Source organism: Myxocyprinus asiaticus, chromosome 8 (assembly GCF_019703515.2).
Source record: "Myxocyprinus asiaticus isolate MX2 ecotype Aquarium Trade chromosome 8, UBuf_Myxa_2, whole genome shotgun sequence".
NCBI classification, from domain to species: Eukaryota; Metazoa; Chordata; class Actinopteri; order Cypriniformes; family Catostomidae; genus Myxocyprinus; species Myxocyprinus asiaticus.
In genome coordinates, this window is record NC_059351.1 from 39,090,417 (window position 1) to 39,100,143 (window position 9,727).

A 9,727-nucleotide genomic window follows, 5' to 3' on the forward strand; every position below is an offset into this window, starting at 1 on the left:
ACCGCGGGTGCGTAAACCTACAGGCCCTGGATGGGAGATTTGGGCGCCTGCACCAGGTGGTGGCTCTCTGCAGACACAAGTGCACCGCGAGCACCTTATCCACCTGGGGATCACCGAATACCCCCTGGCCGCTCCACCATTGAGGGTAGTGAGAGTGGGGGAGCTGAAAGACTTTGACTGGGCAGTAAAAGGTGCCTCCCACGATCTTGTCAGCTCCTCATGCATTTCCGGGAAGAAAGGAACGGGGGCGGGGCGTGGCCGTGTGCGGCACCCCGAGCCCAGGAACCTATCATCGAGTCGCGGGGGTTCAGGGGAAAGTGGAGGGTTCCACTCTAGCCCGATGCTCATGGCCGCCCGGGAAAGCATGTCCGTCATTTCCGTGTCGGCGTGAGACTGGGCGACCGTTCCCGAAGGAGGAAGCCCAGCCAAAGCCTCTGCGTCAGACTGGACGAGCCCGCTCTCCGATGCTGCGCTCGATAACTCATCGTCTTCCAGATCTCCGAATGAGAAGTCGAACTCGCTCTGAGACGAGCCGGCGGTCTCGTGCGAGAGCCCGATCAGGGCAAGCGAGCGTGCTGGGGAATGGGAGGTCCGTGGGGGGATACCCGGCGGAGGTGGTCCCATTGATGTCCCCAAATCGCCCCCAGTGCTAACCGACGCGCCCTCAAACCCGTAGGTAGAAAGACCGGTGCGGAGAGCCGCTGGGGTGGCTTGGTTTGTTACGAAAGCAAGCCGCGACCGCAACGTTGCCATGGTCATGTTCACGCAATGAGGACATGACTCATCCACGAATGATGTCTCCGCGTGGGCAGTGCCCAGACACGTAAGACAGCGATCGTGGCCATCAGAAGCAGAAAGATAACGACCGCAACCAGGAATAACACATAAACAGAAAGGCATCTTTAAAAAGACGTTCTGTGTGTGCCGCTCTTTTTGTGAATGAAAATATACTCTTTTAGAATATACTCTCTTATTTTCGCTCTGCCGAAGTGCCCAGGGGCGTTCTCTGCACTCCACGGATGCAGAGGGGGAGATGCCGCTGAAATGCGCCGCAAATCCAGCAGTTTTGAATTCAGTTTTGAAATTTGAATTCAGTGCACTGAATATAACCTCTCGGCTCTGAAGAGAAAATCTGAATGAGTGGTTGCATACCAGCTCCTTTTATACCCGTATGTCCGGGGGAGTGGCATGCAAATTCCACTTGCCAATTCTCATTGGCCTTTTTAAAAAAAAAGCAGAGGTGTTTGGAGCTCCCAAGAGTGACCCCTAGTGTCACTACATCGACACAACGTCGAGTGAGTGACAGATAGGGAACGTGTACTCTCTCATATTGGGATGTAAGGTGCAATATACATAAATTAAGCTAAAACTGACATAAATGTACATAGAGCTATAGTTGATAAAGACTGTGATGGATGATTTTGTAAACAAGAATGATCAAGGGATACATCTGCTACGACATTCATATTAGCCCCAATAATAAAGAAACAATCCTGAAGCGGAGCCGCAAAACTAAGCTGATATCGTGCTTACAGGTCATGTGACCTCCTGCTTTCTCTGCTGTTTTGTAGACAGATATAGTAAGAGAGATCCAAAACAGAGACGGATCCTCACCAAATACAGACTCTATGGCCAGATCACAGTCTGGCCATAGAAAAAGACAGACACAGACAAACATGGCTTCCAAAGGAAGAACGTGTCTGTGCTCACTGTGACACCGGTGAGGTCGAGACAGAGACCACTTTCTCCTTCATTTGTGAGAAATTTACAGAGGTGAGAGAGAAATACTTCGACAAACTCTCAAACCTCATGCCACAGTTTTCCAGTTCAGCAGAAACAGATCAAATGCAGGTTTTACTGGGGGAGGACAATCATGCATCAGTTGCAGCTAAATTTATTTTTGAAGTGCACACCCTCAGAAACCAATTACTGCCTTAATGTACTTCAGTCACAGTATTTTTTTTATTATTATTATTATTATTTTATGTTCATAATGTCTTGTTAAATGCATATTTTATTTTATATTGTATAGTGTATATTGTTATTATAGTTTTTATTTTATTTTATTCATTACCTGGCACCTTATTTTAATTCTGTTTTTATTGTTATTTGTTACTGTTTTATTATAATTATTTGTCTTGTCATTATCTGTTTTGTGTATTAATGCTTTGGGAATATTGTATGTAAACACAATCATGCCAATTAAGTACTTAAAATTATAGTGTGCCTTTTAATGTATTTTTTTTTAAACAAAACTACAGTTTAATTTTTTTATTTTAATTACAATTGTTAAAGGCTCCGGTTTCCTCCACAAGTCCAAAAACATGCAGGTTAAGTGAATTGGAGACTCTAAAACTGCCCCGTAGGTGTGAGTGAGAGTCTCCCAGCCACTGGGGGTTGCGACAGGAAGGGCATCCGGCATAAAACCTGTGCCAAATCAAATATGCAGATCATGGATGGTCCGATGTGGCGACGCCTAACGGGAGCAGCTGAAAGAAGAAGGAGAATTACAGTTGTTAAAGCTTTTTATTTATTTATTTATGTATTTATTTATTATTATTTTAATAAATTGATTAGTTGGATGGGATAGTGAATAAAAATCAGCAAATAGGTGCCCAGCTTGTATCGGAAATCCTTAAATGCATTTTAAAAAAGCATCCCAGGTGAATACTGCTTGAAGCTGGTTGATAGAGTTGCTCAGAGTGTGCAGAGCTGTAAGCAAAGATGTTGAGGCTATTTCATAGTTTTGATGACTTCACTATCATTCTAAAATTTGGACAAAAGAAATAATACAGAGTGAGTAGGTTTGTCCAAAATTTTGAGTGGTATAGTGTAGCTAACTGTTTATCCATTTCATTCATTATCTTTAATAATTACTGACACTTGGTAACATCTTAGCTGTATAAAAAAAGAAAGTATAACTGCACAATTAAAAAATATAGGCTCATTTATTAATTTATCTTTCGTTGTGCCGTGTTACTGGTTTGAAACACAGGAGTGTTTACCAGAAGCAGTTAATTAGGGCAGGCTAGATTCAATACAACTCTTACTGCCCGCTCCATAAACTCACAACTGGCCTGAGTGTCATATATATTTTTATATCATATATATTGAAATGTGTTTGTTGAATGGCGATATATTTGACAACTTTCTTTAAAAAAAACTATTTTAAAAATCGAAATGCTTCAGGGTTGTGTTGGTTGGTAATGAAATTGGAACTTAATTTACTCTCTCTTTTTATAGTATATGGACAGGTGTGTTTGGAACTAGTTATGATGTGTACACTGTAGTTTCAAGAGTAGTATATAAATGTGGTCAATCTCTATTCTATCACAAACTATACTCTTGATTCACACGTGAACTGCCCAAATACAAACAGCGCATTACATGCCCAACCAGAGACAGAAATATACTGGATCACTGCTACACAACAATAAAGGATGCATATCGCTCTGTTCATAGATCAGCTTTGGGACTCTCTGATCACTGTCTGGTTCATCTTCTTCCAACCTACAGACAGAAATTAAAATCTGCTTAGCCTGTATTAAGGACTGTAAAGAGATGGACCAACGAAGCAGAACTGGAACTACAAGCCTGCTTTGACTGCACTGATTGGAGTGTTTTTGAGGCTGCAGCCACCAATCTGGACAAGCTCACACGTTTTCAGCTAACGACCCTGCATCAGTGTGGAGTGGCATGAAACAACTTACGAATTACAGGACTCCTGCCCCCAACCCTGTGGTGGACCAACAACTGGCTGATGACCTGAATGTGTTCTACTCTAGATTTGAAAGGCCCAATCTCACACCCCACACCCACTCTGACCTTCACTTCACACAAACACCAACACCTTCTGCAACCACCCTCCTCCCCCCTCCTGCTACTCAACCTGCACTTAAGATCTGCAAAGATGATGTGAGCCGCGTCTTTCGACAACAAAGGATAAGGAAAGCACAGGGTCCAGATGGCGTTTCACCTGCATGTCTTAGATCCTGTGCTAACCAGCTGGCCCCCATCTTCACACAGATCTTCAATAGATCACTGGAGCAGTGTGAAGTCCCATGCTGCTTCAAACGTTCCACTATCATCCCCATCCCAAAGAAACCAAAAATCACAGGACTTAATGACTACAGACCTGTCGCCCTGACGTCTGTGGTCATGAAATCATGAGAGACTGGTGTTGGCCCACCTGAAGAACATCACTGGACCCTTTCTAGATCCCCTTCAATTTGCTTATCGAGCAAACAGGTCTGTGGATGATGCAGTCTTACATGGGATTGCATCATATCCTGCAACATCTGGACAGACCAGGGACAAATGCTAGGATCCTTTTTGTGGACTTCAGTTCGGCTTTCAACACCATCATCCCAGCTATACTCCAGAATAAATTACACCAACTCTCTGTTCCCATGTCTATCTGTCAGTGGATTACCAGCTTTCTGACGGACAGGCAGCAGCTTGTGAGACAGGGGAAACTCACTTCCAGCACCTGTACAATCAGCACTGGTGCCCCCCAGGGATGTGTGCTCTCCCCACTACTCTTCTCCCTCTACACCAATGACTGCATCGCCAAGGACCCCTCTGTCAAGCTCCTGAAGTTTGCAGATGACACCACTGTCATTGGCCTCATCAGAGATGATGATGAGTCTGCATACAGAATGGAGGTTAAACAGCTGGCTGTCTGGTGCAGTCAAAACAACCTTGAGCTGAACATGCTCAAAACGGTGGAGATCATTGTGGACTTTATACCCCAACATTGACCCCCCTCACCATTCTAAACAGCACTGTGGCAGCAGTGGAGTCATTCAGGTTCTTGGGCACTACCATCTCACAGGACCTGAAGTGGGAGACCCACATTGACTCCATTGTGAAAAAGGCCCAGCAGAGGTTGTACTTCCTTCGCCAGCTGAGGAAATTCAACCTGCCACAGGCGCTGCTGATACAGTTCTACTCAGCAGTCATTGAGTCTGTCCTCTGCACTTCAATAACTGTCTGGTTTGGTTCAGCTACGAAATCAGATATCAGAAGACTGCAAACGACAGTTTGGACTGCTGAGAGGATTATTGGTTGCCCCCCCCCCCTTCAAGAACTATATACTTCCAGAGTGAGGAAAAAGGCTGGAAAAACCACTCTGGACCCCACTCACCCTGCCCACTACCTTTTTGAACTGTTGCCTTCTGGCCGATGCTTCAGAGCTCTGAGCACCAGAACCGTCAGGCACAGGAACAGTTTTTTCCCTCAGGCTATCCATCTCATGAACAGTTAAATTGCCCCATTGAGCAATAACTATGTGCAATACACAGTTTAGTCTTTCTTATATTTATCCAACACATCCAACCTCTTCGCACTGTACATAACAGATTTGTATTTACACTGTACATAACAGACTGTATTAGATTTGCACTACCCATGTGTATGTGTGTATGTATGTATGTATATGTGTGTGTCTGTACATATGTGTATAATTATTTTTTATTTTTTATTATCATCTATGTCTTGCTGCTGTTTTTGTAATGTTTTTGTATTGTTGTACACTGGAAGCTCCTGTCACCAAGACAAATTCCTTGTATGTGTAAGCATACTTGGCAATAAAGCTCATTCTGATTCTGATTCTGATCTGTTTGCAGGTTTATTCACAGAATTCCCATAAGGGGCAGATAGCACTAAGCAATATTAGAGCCTGTGTTAGTATTTCTTTCACTTTGTATTTACTCTCACTCTCAGGGGCCCTTTACACAACGTTTTCAACTAAAAACGGAAAACTTTTTATACGTTTTGGCTGTGCGTTTACACGCCAACGGCGTTTTGGGGCCTGAGAACGCAAACTTTTGAAAACGGGTTTCAAAGTGCAAGTTTTTGAAAACAATGCCATTATCGTCTCCGTGTAAACATACAAAAACGTGAATTTGTGAAAACGATGAGTCATGCGCACGCGTATTACTTGTTATATAAAGAATGATGGATTAAAAGGCATCAATTTGAGATGTATAATTATCAATATGAATATGTCTGTGCAAATAACAATAATCAACAATTTATTCATTTGGAGTGTTTTGTATAGAGTGTGAACATTGTACAGTAGGCAGAAACTGCAATTTGAAAATCTTGAAATTAATATGTGGATTCAGATGGGAAAAATTGATTTGTATTTTAAATGTTATTTATTTATTTACTTAATTATATTTGATGTACCTTTACCCTGCAATTCATTCACCCACCGCTTATGTATATAGCCTATAGACAGAGATGTGATGCCATGTATGGTATTCAGTGATATGCTTAGAATATGAAAACATGAGGCAGTGAAAATGCATGTTAGATCCAGTGTACACAAGACCTCTTTCTCCATCAGAAGATATCCATATATCAGAGTTCTGTCTGATATCCAAAACCAGTCAACATCAACAGCTTGTTATGTTAACTTACTCTCCTATCAGCCCAAGAGTCAGCAGGGGGAATACAGAAGAAGGCAGGAGACGAAGTGATGGTAAAAATGAGCAGAGTTTATTGAATAATCTTGAGAGTTTAGTCTATAGGCATGCATGCGAGTACTTCAAAACAACGCGTGAGACATTCAAAACTACAATGGCAGACTACAGGACTGTGTTTGTGCTGCTCAAGATTTTGAGTTTATTGATGCTTCCCCAGCAAAGTAATTGTAGTAATAAAGCAAACTCATCGTCCGTCCACTTTTTATGCGTTTTGGCTGTTCGTTTACACGACAACGGCGTTTTGGGGCCTGAAAACGCAAACTTTTGAAAACGGGTTTCAAAGTGCAAGTTTTTGAAAACGATGCCGTTATTGCCTCCGTGTCCGTCCAGACAAAATTGCTCGATGCTTTCATCAACTTCATTGTTTGTATTCACCGCTCTGTGGAAGAATCAGTGTTGCCAACTAGTTTCCATGGAAAGTAGCTAAAGCCTGCTCGAAAAGTCGCTAAATGTCGCTACATGACGTCATACGCTAATTAGCATATTCGTGACGCCATCGCATCTCATTTGAATTTTGCATAGTGTCCACCCTTTACATGTTTGCTTCTCTGTGCTTACCGTACATACTGTAATACCCTATTAATTCCCTATATCTATCAATCACTCCGAGAGAAAGTTAGAAGCGACAGAAACTTATCTTTTCTCTCACACAGCGCTCAGCCTTAACAAACCACTATGTGCATATTTACAACAAAAAAAAACTATGTGCATGTTTACAAAAAAACAATACAGATTCGTGATTGGTCCTTGACAACGCTGTTTGCACATGCGCAGCTCATTCATGTCTATGTCAGCTGCCATGCAGTCAACTGATTGTGCTGCTCCGTCTTCTCGCCTGCTGACCTCTCTCTCTGTCAGTCTCACTGAACAGAGTAGACATAGAGAGAGGTGTGCCTCCGAGTCCGGGCAGGAAAGCAAGACCACGCGCTCGCGGGGCAGTACAGGAACATTGAATAGAACATTGAACGGCATTGAACGGCAGCGGTAGATCTGCGCCAACTGCTATTAATCATTATGGACGTGGAGGATGCGTCAAACAGCGTCTGAACATCCTCGGCTGCACCTGTAAGGGCTTTTCGTAATGAAGAAGGACAATTGCTTGATCGTGTCATGTAAGTATAGCATGCTCAAGTTAGTGGAGATATCAGCATTCATTTTTCCTCTAATTTTAAGAAATAAGGTACATTTCATCCTAGCAAACACAGTACGTTCTGACGACGTCGCCAGTTAGTCGTCCTTTCGTCAGCGTGACATTACTTTCTGACAACGTTGTGACAACATCTTGGTAAAGTTCCATTTTTAAGTATCTTGGCTGACGTTCAAGAGACATCATGACCATGTCCTGAGGTGAATACTAAAGAAGATCATGGTCTCTGTGTGAACTGATTATTTTGTAGAAATCTGTTGATTATGAAACAATTGCGTGAGTGTGAGGGAATTAAAATAAATTGGTAAGGAAGTCAGAGTTGTGTTAATATATTTAACGTTTTGTTTAAAAAAATGTTTTAAATAAATAATTATGAGAAGTGCCCTTTTTTTCCACTTGAGCCCCTGCCCCCCAAAATATCTGTGCACGTCCCTGAATGACTGTGTCATAATAGACGGTTTAGGTGGATTAATTTAGCAATAATGGCATTTAGGGGAATGGATTAAATCAATTAGCTTTTATCTAAAGTGATTTACAAATGAGACCAAAGCAGAGATGGAGATTCGAGTTAGAGACTCGGACTCGAGTCGCATTTTAATAAACTTCAAACTCGACTCCAGACTCAACCTAAAATGACTTCAGACTTGACTCAACTCCACAAGAAGGACTCGTGAATATTAAAAAAATGACTTGTCTTTTAACCTTAACTATTAATAAAGGAAGAATTTGTGTTTTATTTGTATGGTTTTATTACATCTGTGTCACATTTCCCGGTGTGCCATGATCGATCTTATCATTGAATATGATGATGTATTTCTGCGTGTACCCCAAAATGTGATACGAGTCCCCATGAAACATGGCGGTACCAACCGTTCCATATGTGCTCAAATTTGGCTGTGCCCTCAGAAGCAGAAACTTCAGGAAGAACACATTCTCCAAGGTAAGTCACATTAATGAACACACCAGGCTAGCTAATATTTTACTGTCAAAAACATTGGGCAGTGTAGCTACATGGCTCATTATGTTGTTTTGAAGTTTTTGAAGTATATATGCCACCTCTCTCTCTCTCTTTGTGTGTGTGTGTGTGTGTTTGTGGTGTCAAAATTAAACCTAATGATATCGCATTACATTGCCTATGTCATATTGCATTGCTTGTGTGCACGTTCTGAGCCTTGTTGAACTGACCGTGAGTAAAACTGCTGCACCTTAATTACAAAAAACAGTGCAGGATAAGTTAATTAAGTAAAGTAGATAAGTAAATTAAATAAATTTAATTTTAGAAGTTCAGGTAGAATCATTTTAGTATCCCAGATTTTTCAAAGATCACACATTTATAATTTTTTTGAGTATTAAAAAAATAAAAAAATAAGATAAAAAATTAAAATAAAAAGAAATGTAACATTTAGTGACTTGAGACTCGACTCGGACTCCAGCTTAAAGACTTCAGACTTGACTCGGACTTCAAATGAAAGACTAGTCTTTCGAAAGTCTCTGGGCCAAAGGAATTTTTCATATGTGATGCCAAGTTTCAAGAGTAAGTTAGAGTAGTACCAAAGCTGGAGGAGAAGAATACAGAAAAGGTAGAAGAAAGTGAACAAGAATTCTTACAGAATATCTGTAGCATCTTCATCCTCAAGTAAGGAGAAATGGTTAGTGGAGGGAAGGGATACTATAAAATAGAAGTGTGTGGGAGAGAAAGAGAGAGGAAGTCAAAAAGGGGTGAGGGGTAAACATGCTGAGCCCAGTGATGAGGGAGTCTCAATAAATAATAATAATAATAATAAACTTTATTTTATATAGCGCCTTTAAAGAGGCTTCTCAAGGCGCTTTACATAGAAAAAAAAAAATACAAATACAGAGCTTAATGCAAATTGAAAAAAAAAACATGTATCTCAAAACAACTAATGATAAAACACAGTAAATAAAATGATAAATTAATTGAATACAATAGTATCAATTAAAAGCCTCCTGGAAAAAATTAGTTTTAACATGTGATTTAAATTCACTAAAAGACTGAACTTCTCTAAGTTCTGAGGGTAGAGAGTTCCATAGTTTCGGAGCATAAGAACAGAAGGCCCTGTCACCCATA